Raw genomic sequence first — 18,558 nt, forward strand, 5'->3', positions numbered from 1 at the left:
TTGATACATGTTTCGGACACCGAATCGATGGAGATAGCATCCTATAGATTGAGGGATGTCGCGATCCATAGGTACACGGTTTGGATGGCTTCACGGGGATCCAATGTGCCTCCCCCGGTATGGCAAGAATTTGTAAGCTTTCCTCCGACATTATTTGCCTCTAGAAGTTCGCCGGGATAGAGCCGATAAGTTCTTGAATTTGAGGCAAGGAAGCACGAGTGCTTTAAAGTATAGTCTCCGCTTAAATTCTTTGGCCAGGTATGCTTCGGCCATGGTAGCGGATATGGGTGACCGAGTGCACTGATTTGTGAGAGGCCTAGGGCCACATTTGATGGATAGGTGCTTGACTGTGTCCCTTCAGGACAATATGGATATTTCACGCATTCAAGCCCATGCTCAAAATTTAGAAGAAATCCTACAACAACAAAGGAGTGAGCGTGAGCATAATAGGGGACATAGCAAGAGGGCTAGATCTTCGGGTCCGATGAGTGACTTTAGAGGCGGGCACAAATAGCAGTTTTCTCGGAATTCGGGCCATTCTATGACTAGTGCGCCTCCACAGTTTTCAGGCCAGAGATTTAATAGATCTACTCATTCCGGGACGAGTCAGAGTTTTTCGAGATCTCAGTTCAGAGGTGATTCGGGTCAGGCGAGGCCACCCATGCCACGATGTTCCCAGTGTGGGACGTTACATTGGGGTCAGTGTCGATTGGGTTCAGAGGCTTGCTATTCATGTGGTCGACCAGGCCATATTATGCGTGATTGCCCCTCGGTTGGTGGCAAAGGTAGGACCCAGCCTTCAGGGTCGGTAGCCGAATCTTCATCATCTGTACGCTCTATGAGGCCAAGTTCACATGTGCCAGTCGATCATGGTAGAGGCAAAGGAAGAGTCCCCAGTTCTAGCGGTCCTCAGCACCGTATTTATGCTTTGGCTGGACGCCAAGATCTTGAGTCTTCTCCTAATATGGTCACAGGTATATTATCGGTATTTTCTCATAATGTATATGCTTTGATAGATTCGGGCTCCACATTGTCATATGTTACTCCGTATATTGCGAGTCGGTTTAGAGTCAAACTGGAGTCGATCAAACCTTTTGAGATGTCCACACCTGTTGGTGAATCGGTAATAGCTAGCCGAGTATATAGAAACTGCATAGTTGTGATTTGTGACCGTCGTACTATGATTGACTTGCATGAGTTAAAAATGGTGGATTTTGATGTTATTATGGGCATGGATTGGTTGGCTTCTTGCTATGCCAATGTTGATTGTAGAATGAAAATGGTTCGTTTCTAATTTCCGGGAGAACCAGTTTTAGAATGGAAAGGGAATACTGTGTCACCAAAAGGTAGGTTTATTTCCTATCTAAAAGCAAGGAAAATGATCACAAAAGGTTGTATTTATCATCTAGTTCGAGTTCAAGATGTAAAAGCTGAACTGCCGACTCTTCAATCAGTTCCCGTAGTGAATGAGTTTCCGGATGTGTTCCCGGAAGAGCTTCCAAACCTTCCTCCCGAGCGGGAGATTGATTTTGCTATTGATGTGTTGCCAGACACCAAACCTATATCTATTCCTCCTTATAGAATGGCTCCCGCAGAATTGAAAGAGTTGAAAGAGCAATTGAAAGACTTGTTTGAGAAAGGCTTTATTAGGCCTAGTTCATCCCCGTGGGGAGCACCCGTATTGTTTGTCGAAAAGAAAGATGGCTCTTGCGAATGTGCATTGACTATCGGCAATTGAATAAGGTGACGATTAAGAACAAATATCCTCTTCCGAGGATTGATGACTTGTTTGATCAATTACAAGGTGCCAAATGATTTTCAAAGATAGATATGAGGTCCGGGTATCATCAAGTGAGAGTTAGGGAGAAAGATATTGTCACGACCCAGCCCCGTGGGCCGTGACTAGTGCCCTAACTGGACACCCATACAGACTTACTTACCAGATCGACATATCAAAAACCTATTCAAATTTAACATACGTTATTTATACGGATACTGTGAACAGACATCATCTTAAGCGGTCACCTGTAACAGAAATATCATACCAAAAGCCAGAAGGCTGGCGGAATACACATCGCCCGAATATACATACATATACAAACATATGGGCCGTTTTGGCCATAATAGCAAACGGGACCGCTTAAGGAACAAAACACGAACATAATCGAACAAACGTGACCCATGACCCACATATATGTCTACAGGCCTCTACAAACTATAACAGAAACATGTGGCGGGATAGGGCCCCGTCGTACCCCAAATAGCCATATATACAGAACATGTATAACAGAAGATATGTACCAAAAATATGAGCTCCGGATCAAAAGGAGTACTCCAAATAGCAGAATAAGTATCCTACACTGGCGGGTCACCTGAACAAACGTCTGTACCTGCGGGCATGAAACGCAGCCCCCGAAGAAAGGGGTCAGTACGAAATATGTACCGAGTATGTAAAGCATGAAATACAGTAATCTGAATCATAACTGGAGTGAGAAGTACAGAAAATGGGTATAGAATTAGTATATCAAAACCTGTGCTAAAAATATAAATAATGCAAATAAAATCATGCATAGGGCTCAGGAACATGGTCGCCACTCCGACGCTGGCGCCACAACACATCATACTCCAGAAGGTTTCAAATCTCCGTACAATCCCCGAACATATCATATCATCAAAACATATCACATCATCAGAACACATCATAACGCCGTATATAAGCGGTACCCGGCCCTATGGCGAGGTCTCGGGAACCGTAACACATCATACTGCCGAATATAACATAGTACGCATGATCACAAAATCGGCCCGGGATCCAGCAAACGATATCATAGTAGTATGCACGAGCGGAGTAGTGAGAAAATCATATGCATGTAAGTACATAAATAAATTTCAAAACTCGATGGCCAAATATATTTACCGACATCTGAAGGCTCAAAAATAAGATTTGGGTCAATCGGAGTTATTACACGAAAGTTACGAATTTTTTGAAGTACAGAACTTTCTAAAAGTGTTTTATAAGCCATTTTTTGAAAAATCAAGTAACCATCATATTATGGAACTTTCAGCTATCGCTATGGAGCAAATCAAATGGAGCCTTTAGAATCACATGTACGTATCAAAATATATATCCAAGACTTTAGCCATATCCAATATTTTTCGAACAACATTCGGAAACATATCAACTGGAATCTTCGAACATCATAAACACATACCAAACCATATGGAATAGCTTATGGAAGTCAAAGACATCGGCTATCCTAGTGGCTCTAAGAATAGGATTTTCTTTAGAAGCATACATATACGCTATTTGTTCATTTCATAAAGGTCATGCCAAAAGAAAGAAAGGTAGGCTTTACATACCTCGATCGTGCGCTAACCAAATCCCGACTCAAGTCTCGGGCTCTCCAATATCTACAATAACGTTATCAATTACCAAACATTAGCTACAAGTACTTAAAAATCCAATTCTAACTAGTACTTGTCTACAGAAATTTCGGCAGCATCTCCCCTGTAAATTCAACATCCCCGAGAATTTAACTCGGCCAAATTCATCAACAACCATACCAACAATACCAACAACCATACCAATAACATCAAGAATCAATTTAAAGCGCATTCTAATATTAGTAACCTTCTATCTCTACGTAGCTCATCGCATTCAATTCGACTACGTATTTTCAAGTCAATATCAACGCTCACATATTCATTACTAATCCAAGATCATTCAAACACAAATCAAGAACGCTTTAGACAATTTGTGCAATATTCAAAAAAAATCCCCTTAACACCATATTCCACCCAAAACTTCTACAAATGCAACGAAACTACGACGACGCATTTTCTTCTTTCAAATTCATCAACAACAACAACAACAACAACAATTCACACTTTAGCAACTCTACTTCCATAATTACATAAAAACTATAATAAAATCACATAGTTTTCTACAACAACCTACAACCAATTTCCATGCCAACTTGAACCATTAGTCTTCCATTTACATCACAAAGGCCACAACAACACAATTAACATACTAAATAAATTTAATTCATCTTCCTTCACTACACCACACCACACGGCCACACACACTCACACACACCCACACGGCTACACCCACAACACACAAATTTCATACTTTTCATTCATTTCCACATACTACAACATATATATAAGTCTTCCATAACATAAAAAGGATAGAATTCTTACATTTTCTTCAATTTTCTACTTGCCACAAAAGTAGTTTTGTCGCCTCAAAAATTATACCACGTTGAAGAGGGTCTTGAACTTAGTAGGAATACTACAAAATTATAATTTTTGGATCAAGGATTGATGGCTTAAATTTTTTTTTTTTTGCTCTCTTGTTGGCCGAATTCCCTTCTTCTTTTTTGCTCTCAACTTTTGTTTTGTTTTCTTGAAACTTCTTGAATAATGAATAGTTTGTGGCCCCTTTTTCTTATTTATTTGTCTTGGATTTAATTTCATGGGCTTGGGCCATTGTTTTTCCATGGCCGGCCACCACCTATATTGGGCCTCTCTTTTTCTTTTCTTTTTTTCATTTTCCAAGCCCACCTCTTATGGTTAATATTGTAATTCATGAAACTAATTTTCGAAATTCCAATTTTTCCCTTAGCCTCCCTCAATATTTCCTCATCAATACTTTTCATGAACAACATATATTTTAACTAAAATCAAAATATTGCCTTATCTCTTACAAGTCACAATTATTTCATTTTTTTTCGAATGTGCAAAATACGGGATATAACAGATATCCCTAAGACAGCCTTCAGAACAATATATGGCCATTTTGAGTTCCGGGTAATGTCATTTGGGCTAACTAATGCACCGGCAGTATTTATGGATTTGATAAACAATGTGTTTAGGCCCTTCCTAGATCTATTTGTGGTTGTATTCATCGATGATATCTTGGTGTATTCTAGATCCGAGGCAGAACACGCGGATCATTTGCGTACTGTCCTTAGAGTTCTTCAAACTCGAGAGTTGTTTGCCAAATTTTCTAAGTGTGAGTTTTGGTTGAACTCAGTGACATTTTTGGGGCACATTGTTGCAACCGATGGTATTCGGGTAGATAGCCAAAAGATTGAGGCCGTGAAGACTTGGCCAAGGCCCACAACTCTTACGGAGGTTCGTAGCTTCCTGGGCTTAGCAGGTTATTACAGGAGATTTGTAGAAGGCTTTTCTTCCATTTCTGCACCACTAACAAAGCTGACCCGGAAATCAACTAAGTTTCAATGGACAGACGCTTGTGAATGTAGTTTCCAAGAGCTAAAAGATAGACTGACTTCTGCCCCAGTCCTGACACTTCCAGAGGGATTGGAAGGCTATGTTGTTTATTACGATGCTTCGGGAATTGGGCCAGGTTGTGTGTTAATTCAACATGGTAAGGTGATTGCGTATGCTTCAAGGCAATTACAGAAACATGAGAAAAATTATCCAACCCATGATCTAGAATTAGCTGCAGTGATTCATGCATTAAAGATGTGGAGACATTATTTATATGGTATCCATGTGGATATTTATACAGATCATAAGAGCCTTCAGTATATCTTCAAGTAGAAAGAGTTGAATTTGCGGCAACGACGATGGTTAGAATTGCTAAAAGATTATGATGTGGATATCCTATATCACCCTGGAAAGGCAAATGTTGTGGCTGATGCTCTTAGCCGCAGATCTATGGAAAGTTTGTGTGATGTACGACCAGAGAAAAGAGAAATGGCTCATGAGCTCCAGCAGTTAGCTAGCCTAGGAGTTCGAGTAGTGGACTCAGATAGCAGGGGAACTACCATTCAGAATTCAGCAGTTTCATCGCTAGTAGTGAAAGTGAAAGGGCGACAAAACGAAGATCCCAGGCTAATGCATTACAGAGATACACTCCCTCAAAAGGAGAAGTCATCATTTGAGATTGCAGGAGACGGAGTTCTTCGATGCCGAGGCAGATTATGTGTTCCTGATGTGGCAGGGTTACGCCATCAAATATTGAGGGAAGCCCATTTCTCCCGCTATTATGTCCACCCCGAAGCAGCAAAAATGTACCATGATCTTAAGTCTATATATTGGTGGAATGGGATGAAGAAAGATGTAGCGGAATTCGTATCTCAATGTCCCAACTGTCAACAAGTGAAAATCGAGCACCAAAAGTCGAGCGGATTGTTGCAAGCTATAGAAATTCCAACTTGGAAGTGGGAAGTAATTAACATGGACTTCATTATAGGCTTGCCCCGTTCTCGACGTAAATATGACTCTATATGGGTGATTGTGGATAGACTCACGAAGGCAGCTCATTTCTTACCAGTCAAAACGACATATGTGGCAGAAGATTATGCACAGCTTTATGTTAAAGAGATAGTGCGACTCCATGGTGTCCCAGCATCTATTATCTCAGATAGAGGAACTCAGTTTACAGATAATTTTTGGAAGTCCTTCCAAGAGGGTTTGGGGACTCAAATGAGCCTTAGCATGGCATTTCACCCACAGACTGATGGACAAGCTGAACGTACCATTCAGACTCTTGAGGATATTTTACGGGCATGTATGATAGATTTTGGAGGTAATTGGGATGATCACTTACCACTCATTGAATTTGCTTATAACAATAGTTATCATTCTAGCATCCAAATGGCACCATATGAGGCTTTATATGGGCGAAAGTGTAGATCCCCAATTGGGTGGTTTGAGGTAGGAGAGACTAAATTGATAGGGCCAGACTTGGTCCAGCAAGCCATAGAGAAATTTAAGCTCATACAAGATCGGTTATTAACAGCCCAAAATCGTCAAAAGTCCTATGCGGATAATCGTCGAAGGGACTTAGAGTTCCAAGTGAAAGAATGGGTATTCTTGAAAGTGTCACCAATGAAGAGTGTAATGAGATTTGGCAAAAAGTGGAAGCTTAGTCCCCGGTACATTGGGCCTTATGATATTGTGCGCAAGGTAGGCAAAGTGGCTTACGAATTAGATCTACCTCCTGATTTGGAGTCAGTTCACCCAGTTTTCCATGTCTCGATGCTTCGTAAATGTGTTGGAGATCCTACGAGGATCGTGCCAGTAAATGATGTTCAAGTGACAGAAAAGTTGACTTATGAAGAAGTCCCCATTACCATTTTAGATAGGCAAGTACGAAAGCTCAGAACCAAAGAGGTAGCTTTAATTAAAGTTGTATGGAAAAATACTAATAGAGAGGAAATGACTTGGGAAGCCGAAGAGGACATGAAGTCCAGGTACCCGAATTTATTTTCACCTTCAGAAGAGATTCAGGCAGAGACGCCATTAACCTCAGGTATGTAATGCTTTTCTTGATGTTTACTTGGTCGTGTCTGGCCATGGTAATTGTCGTGTTGTCATAGCCCTGTGTGGCGATGTATTTTGGGTTGCTATTTTGGGTTGCTGTGCAGGATGGTAGTGCCATATTATAGGGGAAACTCTGGCGAAATTTTTGTAGAATCCCCAAGAATCTATCATTCGAGGACGAATGTTTCTAAGAGGGGGAGAATGTTACACCTAGTAGTTTCGTCCATTGATATTCGTTAGATGTTAGTTGTCCTAATCGCGGAAACGGGAGTTACCTTAGGATATATGAGATTACATGTTCCCATATTATAGTTATAGTGGTTTAAGCCCATGAAATGAGCTATGGAAGGATTTAAGAACAAACAAATAAAGGAATTGAGTTTGTGGGAACTTTGGTAAAACTTGGTAAAATTTTCGGATAGAATTTTGGTCCAAATTGGTGGGGGCATATCTTCTAGAATATGAGGATTTTTGGTGTGTTTATTTTTTTCAAATTAAAGTTCATCGAGTCTAGTTTCCAACGCAATAAACCGCTCATCAATGTGATGTCTGAGTAAATGTTATGGCTATTCTATGACAGACTGTCTGAGCAGAAGTAAAATTTCAAATTAAGCACTAGGTGATCATAACCCAACCAATAATTGCTAAATTAAGTCATAGATTTAGCTAATTTGAATTTGAAGCAAAATCCCCAATTTGGGTATTCCGAAATTCAACACTAGAAATGGATGATATAAGATTAAAAAGCTTAGTTCATCAAAAACTAACATAAACCCCATCAATTTCATCATTAATAAGCCTAGAGCAAAAATTCATCAAAACCCACTTTCATCTTCCATTACTAAGGATTATTAAACGAAAGGGAGAATCTATGATGATTAAAGGAAGAGTAAAGGAATTAGCAAGACTGACCTCCAAGAATATTCCCAAATTATCTCCAAGAACGGTTCCCCAAAGCTTTAATTTGGAAATGGGAATAAATGTGGGTCTAAAGGCACTTAACACTTCATTAATTATACACATTGCCCATCACCTATTTTAGCGGCACTGGGACCGCCCAGCGGAGCCGCTTCAGCGGTCACTCAACCGCTTCAGTAGTCATGCTTAAAATCCTTGGACCGCTTCAGAGGCAGGGCTATCTCTCCAGCGGTACCGCTGCTGCGGTACTGGTGTCGCCAAAGCAAGCACCAAACACCAGAAACTTACCCAAGTTTCACCATTTGATCCGATTTTTTGACTAATTCCGGAGGTCATCTGCTCACATAGACACATATAAAAACACGCTACGAATGCGCCAGTGGCCTCAAAATTCCTAACGGAGATCTAGTTGATCGAGTCAACCCCCAATACCTTAATTCCAATTTCCCAACCTGAGTCCCAAAATGCATCCGAGTGCATTGGGAACTGAACCAGATACCCACACAAGTTCTAAACAACCATCTGGTCCTCTCAGAAGCGACGAATTTTCGAAAAAGGTCTGTTTACCTAAAAGTCAACTTTAGGTCAACTATTTTTCAATTAAAGCCTATATTTCAAAAAAGTTGCCCGAATCTGGCCTAGACACCTCGGGAAGCGTGCCAACAGTCCCCTCGGGTTAAAAATGAGGTAATTAATTCTCAGGAAAGGGCAAAAATGCCGAGAAGACAATACCAAATGGGTCGTTACATCAGATACAATTGAACCGTCGCTCATCCTCGAGCGAAGAAAAGAAAGAAAGCAAGGAAATACCTGAATCAGTGAACAACTAAGGATATCGGCTACGCATGTCAGACTCGGTCTCACAAGTAGCCTCCTCAACAGGACGGTGCTTCCATTGCATCTTCACAGAAGCAATCTCTTTCGACCTCAACTTTTGAACCTGCCTATCCAAGATCGCGATATCCCCCTCCTCCTAAGTCAATTCTCATCAAGCAATATAGAATCCCAACCAACAATGTAAATACCGTCGGCATGGTACTTCTTCAGCATCGAAACATAAAAAATCGCATGAACTGCCGCCAAGCCTGGCGGCAATGCTAACTCATAAGCTACATCACCTATACGGTCAATAATCTCAAACAGACCAATATACCTGGGACTCAACTTGCCCCTCTTACCAAACCTCATAACACCCTTCATGGGTGAAACCTTCAATAGAACCTGGTCACCAATAGAAAACTCTAAATCCCGGACCTTCCAGTCCATGTACATCTTTTGCCGACCAACGGTATAAAATGTAGATACATACGAATAGGTGGATCCAGAATCAAATAATATATATGCTGCTTTATGACGAAGAGAAATGGTACCTGAAATCACAACATCTGAGGCCTCTACCTCGGACCTACCAGAAAATGAGTAATAATGGGCTCCACCATGCCCAGTCTGAGATCCCCCTCTCGTACTCTAAGAACCACTTCTAGAACCATGGGAAGTACCGCGACCTGACTGAGCATCGCCTCTCTGAAAAGTCCCACCTCGACCACCAGATTATATTGGAGTCCTTAGCGGCTGATAATCCCGCCTGGGTTGGGGACATCTCCTAGCAACATGCCAACATCTCCATAAGAATAACTGGTAATAGTAGATGAATGTTGATACACAGAAGCTGAAGACCCGGATAAAGCAGCCTGTCCACATGTCTGGAGAACGAACTCTTAGGAGCCCTCTACCTAGGTAGCTCGCTGGGGGAAGCTTGTAATGCTGAATACCCAGGACGGCTGGAATATGGCTAATGCGGCCTCGAAAACTGACCGGCGCCCCTCGAACTAAAACCCCCAAAACTACCAGTCTGACGTGCCCTCTTGTCTCTACTGCCAAAAGCACTAGCCGTAGCATCCTCAACCATACAAGCATGCTCGATAATGGACAGGAAGGAAGCCCCCATAGACTCTATCTGAAGACAAGGAATCTGTAGAGAACCATCTAGTCCCCCAACAAAACGCCTGATCCTATCGGCTTCAGTAGGGATCAAAGGAGTAGAATAACGGGCCAGATATAGAAAACGGGTCACATAAGACTCCAAAGACATGCCCCTCTGCTCCAGATGCAAAGACTCCTCCCCACGCATCTCTCGCAAGGACCAGGGCACATACTTCTCGAGGAAGGCCCGATAAAACTGAGTCCAGGTCAAATGAGGGGAACCCACAGGTCTGTAAGCCACGAAATACCTCCACCACGTCTTCGCGTCGCTGCTAAATTGGTAAGATACATAATTAACCCCTTGGGTCTCCAAGATCCCCATACGGTGCAGCAACTCATGCATATAAAGAATAAACACATAAGTATCCTCAGACGAAGTACCAGAAAACCTCGGCGGCTCTAACTTTCGGAATCTCCCAAAAAGGTCCTCATCAGAAGCAGTCATAACAGTGCCCTCCATGGGCCTAATATCCTCACCAGGAGCGGGTATCGCATCAATGCGAGAATCCATAGCTGCGGTGAGATGTGCTACCTGCGTAGGTACCTGCTCAGGGGTCTGCGCCCCAACTCTGGTCTATGAACCCCCGCTAGGAGTACTAACACCGCCTGCCTCCTACTGGGCATCAAGATGAAGTAAAACTCTAGCCATAGTGTCATGCATGGCCTAATCCGAAGTAACCTCAGGCTGTGTTTGTGTTGGGGCCTCGCCATCCTCTGTAGCCTAGACTCTATCCGGCTGATACTCGGGCTCAGGAGACGGAGACCTCTCTCGTCGCTGCCCTGCTCTTGACTAGGGCAGCCTGCGGCCTCTCGCTCTGCCGCATCCCCTGGTTATAGCTCGCCCTCGGGTGCCAGCCATAGTTGCGGGCTCTAGCACCTGACCTCGGGCCATCGTAGCTCGAGTCCTCACCATCTGTGAGAGAAGGGATAAGAGTCATGTTATACCCCGTATATTTATACGTCGAATTATTCACAAGCAAACCGACTCAAGTTAAAGACGAAATCATTTACGGACACGAAATAGAAAACTTTAATTTTTTTTAATTTAATTAAAACATTAATTGTTATAAATTCTATTTGGTCTAAAAATATTATTATTGGAGATTAGGAATTAATTAATTGTGACTAGATTATTAAGTGGGAAATATAGTAATTAATTAAATTAATTAAAATTTATTATGCAAGGGGGCCCCACCCGATTTTTATTAAAAAACAATTATCAACTAGATGACACCTAGGGGGACACGTGTAGAGCCCGGGGGGGCATATAAATATTCTCTACATGACTCATAAGCCATTCTTCATCAATTGAACAAAAAGAAAGTGAATTGAATTGAACAAAAAAAAAAAGGGCTCTCGGCCATGGTTGCTTGGCTGAGAATGGGGTGAGTTTGGAGGAAATTGAATGTTGTGATGTTGTACACATTCAAGAAATTAACAATATTAAGGAACCAAGTTTTTTAAGGTATGATTTAATCTTTTTTTTAGCACGTTTTGGAGGTGATTAAACTTGTATAAATTGGTAAATTGTGATGAATGTGAGAAGTTGTAGATGTTGATGTTAAAATGTAAATTTAGCCGTGTAGGGGGATGATTTAATTAGACATGATAAAGTAATTTTAAGTTGCGTTAAAGTTGTTGTTATCATGGACTATATGGCGAAAGGATTAGAAAGTTAAAGTTGAAATTGTGTTGATATGAACATATTGTTGCTTGGCGGAATTGAAAGAATTGAAGATATGATTGTATCCATATGTTGTTGTTGGTATTTCTGTGTCAACAGGAGAGCAATTGGAAATTTGGGATAGGTGAACATATAGGGGAAGTGCTTCCGAATTTTCGCTAAAATTTTAGATAATAAAAAAAAACTAAGCGAGAATATATATAAACTGAAATGTAGGTCCTATGAAGGAATGAACTATAGATTTGCGAACTAGAAAATGTAGTCACTAACAATAACGTCACTTTTATATAAATAGGCTAAAAGAGCGACGAGGCGAAAAGGATTCACGATTAGTCGCTGACAGGTATGTAAAGCTGTCCCTTCTTTCTTTTGGCATGTCTTAGACTTAAGTGATGACTGATATGAACTTTGGGGTAATTCCATTCATAAGCGTTGAGTGATATTTATGATTCTTATTCACTTCTTGATATTATAATTCTCAAGTGATTGGGCCTCCCTCTTCAGTTTTCTATACGTTGGTTAATAGTCAATATACATCCGTTCCTATTCTTAGGAACTCTATGATAACTAGTGACTGGACTTCTATAAGGTGTTTCATACTATAGTGACATATGATTATGATCTTTAAGGCTTTGTGATATACTTACGATGACATTCAAGGGATGTTTGATATGTTCCGAGTGATATTCGAAAGGTAATTAATATGACTATTGTCCGGATTTTCAAATGGTAACTCGTGTTGACTATTCTATTGAGTCTTTGAAAATGTTTATAAATTGCATATAGTTTCTCACTACTCTCCTCGTGCATGCCTCAATATGTCTTTCACTGAGTCCCGGGCCAGGATATGTTTTCGTACACAGCTTCACTGCATTATTCACCGAGTCCCTCACTAGAGGGCCGGGACATGTTATATGTATATGTATATGATGATATGATGACATGATGATATGATGATACGGTGATGGCGGCCAGGATGGCACATGATGACGTTATCCACCGAGCCCCTCACTAGAGGGCCGGGACACGATATATATATATGCATGATGATGATATGATTTTATTTACCGAGTCCCTCACTATAGGGACGGGACATGTTATATATACATACGTACATGATGGTTATCTAATTATGTTACTACGTCCCATAACGGGTTGAGTATGAGGTATGATATTGACATGCATGATTTATGTTTCAAAGGCAAGAATTTTGGTATTCTGGATATTGTACTCGTGTTCTGTACTCCTCATTTCAGATATGATCCTGTTTACTGTATTTCATGCTTTACATGCTCAGTACATATTCCGTACTGACCCCCTTTCCTCGGGGGGGGGCTGCGTTTCATGCCCGCAGGTGCAGATACTCGTTTCGGTGACCCGCCAGCTTAGGACTCCCTTTCTACTAGCTTGGAGAGCTCCGTTGTTCCGGAGTTCAGCTTTTGGTACAGATCCTTTTTTATGTATATATGTATATGTTTTTCAAGGGTACGACGGGGCCCTATCCCGTCATATTTCACTGTTGAAACTCTTAGAGGTCTGAAGACATGTATGTGGGTTGTATTCCGATGTGGTCAGTTGTGTATATGATCATTATACGCGTTTTATCGCTATAGCAGCCTTGCCGGCTTGTATATATTGTCTTATTGTTGTTGCAGCCTTGTCGGCTTGCTTGTATTATCGTTTCGTAGTGGCAGCCTTGTCGGCGTGCGTAATGTTCTGATGTGTAGTGGCAGCCTTATCGGCTTGCGTAGTATGATAACATGTATAGTGGCAGCCTTGTCGGCTTGCGTATGTGAATATGTTGTGATGTTATTAGTTGAGTCCTATAGTGCCGGCCCTATAACGTTGACAGGTATGTATGGGTGTCCAGCTCGGGCACTAGTCAAGGCCCACGGGGCTGGGTCGTGACAAGTCAGATGCCAATTTGATCTTTCCAGATAACAATTAGAATAAAGTAGCACGAAAAAAAATAAGAAAGTGATATTTTCTAAATGTCCTATAGCCTCTTGCAGATAAGTACGGAGCTCATCGTACCGATCTACGAAACTCTACTAGACACACTCTTGTATTATAGACCGGGTAACCTTGGGCTCTGATACCAACTTGTCACGGCATATTTTGCCTAAGTCGTGTGGGCACTTACCTTCCAACCTAGATAAGCGAACCCTTAACCCTACAATAATAAAGACATCAATAATGAATAAATCAAGAGGAAAATTATAGATACTTAAGTCTCACGATATAGATATATATAGTAGAAGAGTGCGGAAATAGTAATAATACCCCTAGGGTCTAGTCTGGATAATACAAAAGCATCTAAAAGGGGAATAATAGAAGTATAGAATAATAATACATAAAGTGTCTATGTCTCTGAATAGAATATGACATAAAGATAGAGAAGCCTTTAAGGCTGCGAATGACCATGCTCACCCTGGAAACTCGAAGATAATGCTGAAGCGACTATCAACCACGTGTCACGGAAGTGGTTCTAACCTAATACTCTGCATTCATAAAAGAATGCAGCAAGTGCAGTTAGTACAAAACAACAGTACTAGTAGGCATCATCGGCCGACTAAGCATAACTAACACAATCCAGATAATAAAGCAGATAAGCAAATAAGCCAACAAGTATAAGTCAATGTAATCAAATCCAAGTATACGTCATCGCCTAAGTAAAGCATCTAATCCCAGGTGTGCCAAGTCTGAATAGATCCAATCCGAATCCAACATCACAAGTACAACACCAAAACATCTCAAAAGCAATCCATAAAACAATGCAATGTAATAGTGTATGAATGCAATGCAATGTTATGCAAATGTTGTGTACACATGTACACCGGAGGAAATATCGACATCTCGGTAGCACAACCCAGTGTGACTCGCGAAGTCTAAGTGCCACCCATCCCGGATCTCTGCCCAACAGACAGACGGGACCCCGGATCTTTGCCCACGGGGGGTTCTCACTGGTACCACTCTGGGGGACCCGCGGAGTCCATGCACTCACTCAATCAACGATTCTGGAACTAACATCGGACATCGGCCATCTCACGTCACTTAAGTAAAACCGAGTCTAGCTCATCAAAGTGTTTCATCAAGTATCATCAGTATCTCAACAGTGTATCATGAAAATGAGAGTGCGAGCAAAGCATGTATCAACAGCAATAATCATGCTCAATATTATAAGCACCAGCAATGGGTACGTCAACAATATATTTGAGTACAAATACCAACAATGGGTATACCAACAATATATTTGAGTACAAATACCAACAATGGGTACGCCAACTATATTGTAATCAAGATGATAAAACAGGATCCAAAATCTATCAACATCATAGCATCAAGCCAGCACAATAGAACAATCAAATCACAACACAACGTGGTGTCTAACCCCAACACACAACAGGGCCCAACCTAAGGCAATATCCAAACCAACTTCATACCCAAAGGTTCACATGCTGTCTCCGATAATATAATCTCAATATGCGCTTCGCTATACGAAGTCTCACCGAGGGTAAGTTATAACCTACCTGGATGGCCAAACCGCAACACCAACAACTCACTTCTTTTCCTTGCCTTTTTGCTAAACCTCAGAACCAAAGTTGTCTAAGCATAATCAAAATCTAGATTAGAAATCATGAAGAATGATACTAATATTTCTACCATTCAATTTAGGTCAATTCTAACCCTAGAATTTGGGGGAACGGGCCCACAAGGGCAAAACAGGAAATTCGGAAGCAAAACATCAAATTAAGCACTGGGTGATCATAACCCAATGACTAATTGCTAAGTTAACTCATAGATTTACACTAGAAACGGAAGATATAAGATTAACAAGCTTAGATTCATCAAAAACTAATATAAAGCCCATCAATTTCATCATTAATAAGCCTAGAGCAAAAGTTCATCAAAACCCACTTTCATCTTCCATTACTAAGGGATTATTAAAGGAAAGGGAGAATCTATGATGATTAGGATTAAAGGAAGAGTAAAGAAATTAGTAAGATTTACCTCCAAGAATATTCCCAAATTATCTGTAAGAACAGTTCCCCAAAGTTCTAATTCTGAAATGCGAATAAATAAGGGTCTAAAGGCTTTTAACACTTCATTAATCATACACACTGCCCGTCATCCGCTTTAGCGGTACTGGGACAGTCCCAACGGAGCCGCTTCAAAGGTTACTCGACCGATTCAGCGGTCACGCTTAAAATCCTTGGACCGCTCCAGCAGTACCGCTGTCGTGCTGCTGGTGCCACCAAAGCAGGCACCAGACACCAGAAACTTACCCAAGATTCACCATTTGATCCGATTTTCCAACTAATTCCTGAGGCCATCTACTCACATACCATACACATAGACACACATAAAAAAACCCGCTACGAACGCGCCCATGGACTCGTAATTTCAAACGGAGGTCTCGTTGACCGAGTCAACACCCGATACCTTAATTCCAATTTCCTAAACCTAGTCCCAAAATGCATCTGAGTTCATTGGGAACCGAACCAGATACCCACACAAGTTCTAAACGACCATTCGGACCTCTCGGAATCGATGAATTTTTGAAAAAGGTCCATTTACCCAAAAATCAACTTTGGGTCAATTATTTTTCACTGAAAGCCCATATATCACAAAAGTTGCCCGAATCTGGTCTAAACACCTCGAGAAGCGTGCCAACGGTCCTCTCGGGTAAAAAATGAGCTAATCAATGCTCGGGAAAGGGCGAAAATGCCAAGAAGACTATAACGACCAAACTGGTCGTTACATTATATTATTGTCTTTATTTAACCTGCACTTTAGTCATAAATTTTTTTTGTAAAATAACAAAAAATTTCAATGGCTACGACTTAAATTTCGTCGCTGAATAGTGCAATTATTGGCTACAAAAAAATTTGTATTTATTAGTTAACAGATCATCAATGATAGCACATCTTGATCTAAACATATAAAATAAAAATTAGAATTTTATCGATCAATGAACATGCACCACGCAAGCATAGTTTTATTTTATTTCAAATATTTTAGTAGTTTAGATGAAAGAAGAAGCTTTAAAAATGATACGCCATCTAACAGACGAAGAGCGCAAAGATTCAGAGATAACAATATATACATTTTTTGAAAACAATATGTATTTTTAAAAGTATGGCATATGTCTCTCGTTATTTTTTCTTCATTAATTTTATAATATGCAATAGAAATACAGTTACAGTATACATGCATAATTAATATTAGACATAATAAAATATTTTGAAAAATGTTGTTTGTCATAGATGCTTTATATCTTTTAATTTCTACTTCATAACTCAATATTTCTCTCTCTCTCTCACATCAGTAAGAACTTGTAATTCTTATATAAAATTTTTGTAGTGATAGTGCACTGCACCTCTTTAGTGGCTAGTTATATTAATAACAGAAAATCTATCAAAAAATCATTGCAATAGAAAATAAAATTATTTTATGACAGCTTTTACCATAATTTTTTTGTCATAACTCTATCACATAATTTTTTTCAAAGAATTTAGCCATAACTTTGCCACGGTATTTGGTAAGAATTACAGCGGCAAACAGTTTATCTCAGTCATTTTCAATTTTTATAAATTTGAGATTCTTCACTATTACTGTCACACCCCAAATTTGGAGGGTCGCGACTAGGGGTATTCATACATCAATGGGTCGGTTCTTGGCTAAAATCTAAACCAAATCAATTTATCTAATTTTTTAATTATTAAAATCAAACCAAATCAAATTTAATACATATCAATCGGTTTTTTTGTTGTCAGTTTGAGTTTGTTTTGGTTCGATTTTTTGATTTTTAAGAAACCTAATGCATTTCTCCTTTTCATTATTTTCCTACAATAAGGATAGAATTTTTCATCATTTCCCAACTTATAACCCATTATTACTCTTTTATTGTGATAGCTTTGATTTATTTGGAATATGGAGAAAATGTCTTAAAATGTATAAGCTTTAATCAAGTGAATAAAGTTTAAAAGAAATACAAATAAAAATATAAGTAAATCTTATAGTTGAGTTAATTGGATTCATGGCTTTCTTTTGAGAAATGAGTTTATGGTGTCAAGTAGAGCCTATTAGAATGAATAATATTTTGATGCAAAAGTATATAAAAAAATTAAAATTGTTTTAAAAAATCATTATATTGCATATATACAATAATAAAAATTGTGTATATAATTTGTCGGTTTGGTTCGAACTATTCTTCAGTTTGTTTTTAATATAACCAAACCAAACAGAACTTTATCATTTTTTTAAAAAAAAAACAAATTGTACCAAACTAGACTCTAACCCAAAAAATATCAACTTTTTTAATCAATTTGGTTTGATCTTCTATTTGGATCGATTTTTAACCAAACTGTCAACGCTCCTAGCCGTGACCAACACTCAATGACTTAAACTTGCCCCATAATCATGGCACCATATTATAATTATTTTTTGTCGTTGTGTGGGTTGCACACAACCGATATTACTTTAATTACATCATTAAACTTGTAATTAGTCTAGTTTAAATTAGGGGTGGGCGTTCGATTTTTCGGTTTGATTTTATCAAACTTACCTTTGGCTATTTCGGTTTCAATTTTTTGAAGGTGGACACTAAACACTGAAGCAAACTAATTCGGTTCGGTTCTTTCGGTTTCGATTTTTGAAATTCGATTCGG

The sequence above is a fragment of the Lycium barbarum genome, chromosome 6, assembly GCF_019175385.1.
Source record: "Lycium barbarum isolate Lr01 chromosome 6, ASM1917538v2, whole genome shotgun sequence".
Classification (NCBI taxonomy): domain Eukaryota; kingdom Viridiplantae; phylum Streptophyta; class Magnoliopsida; order Solanales; family Solanaceae; genus Lycium; species Lycium barbarum.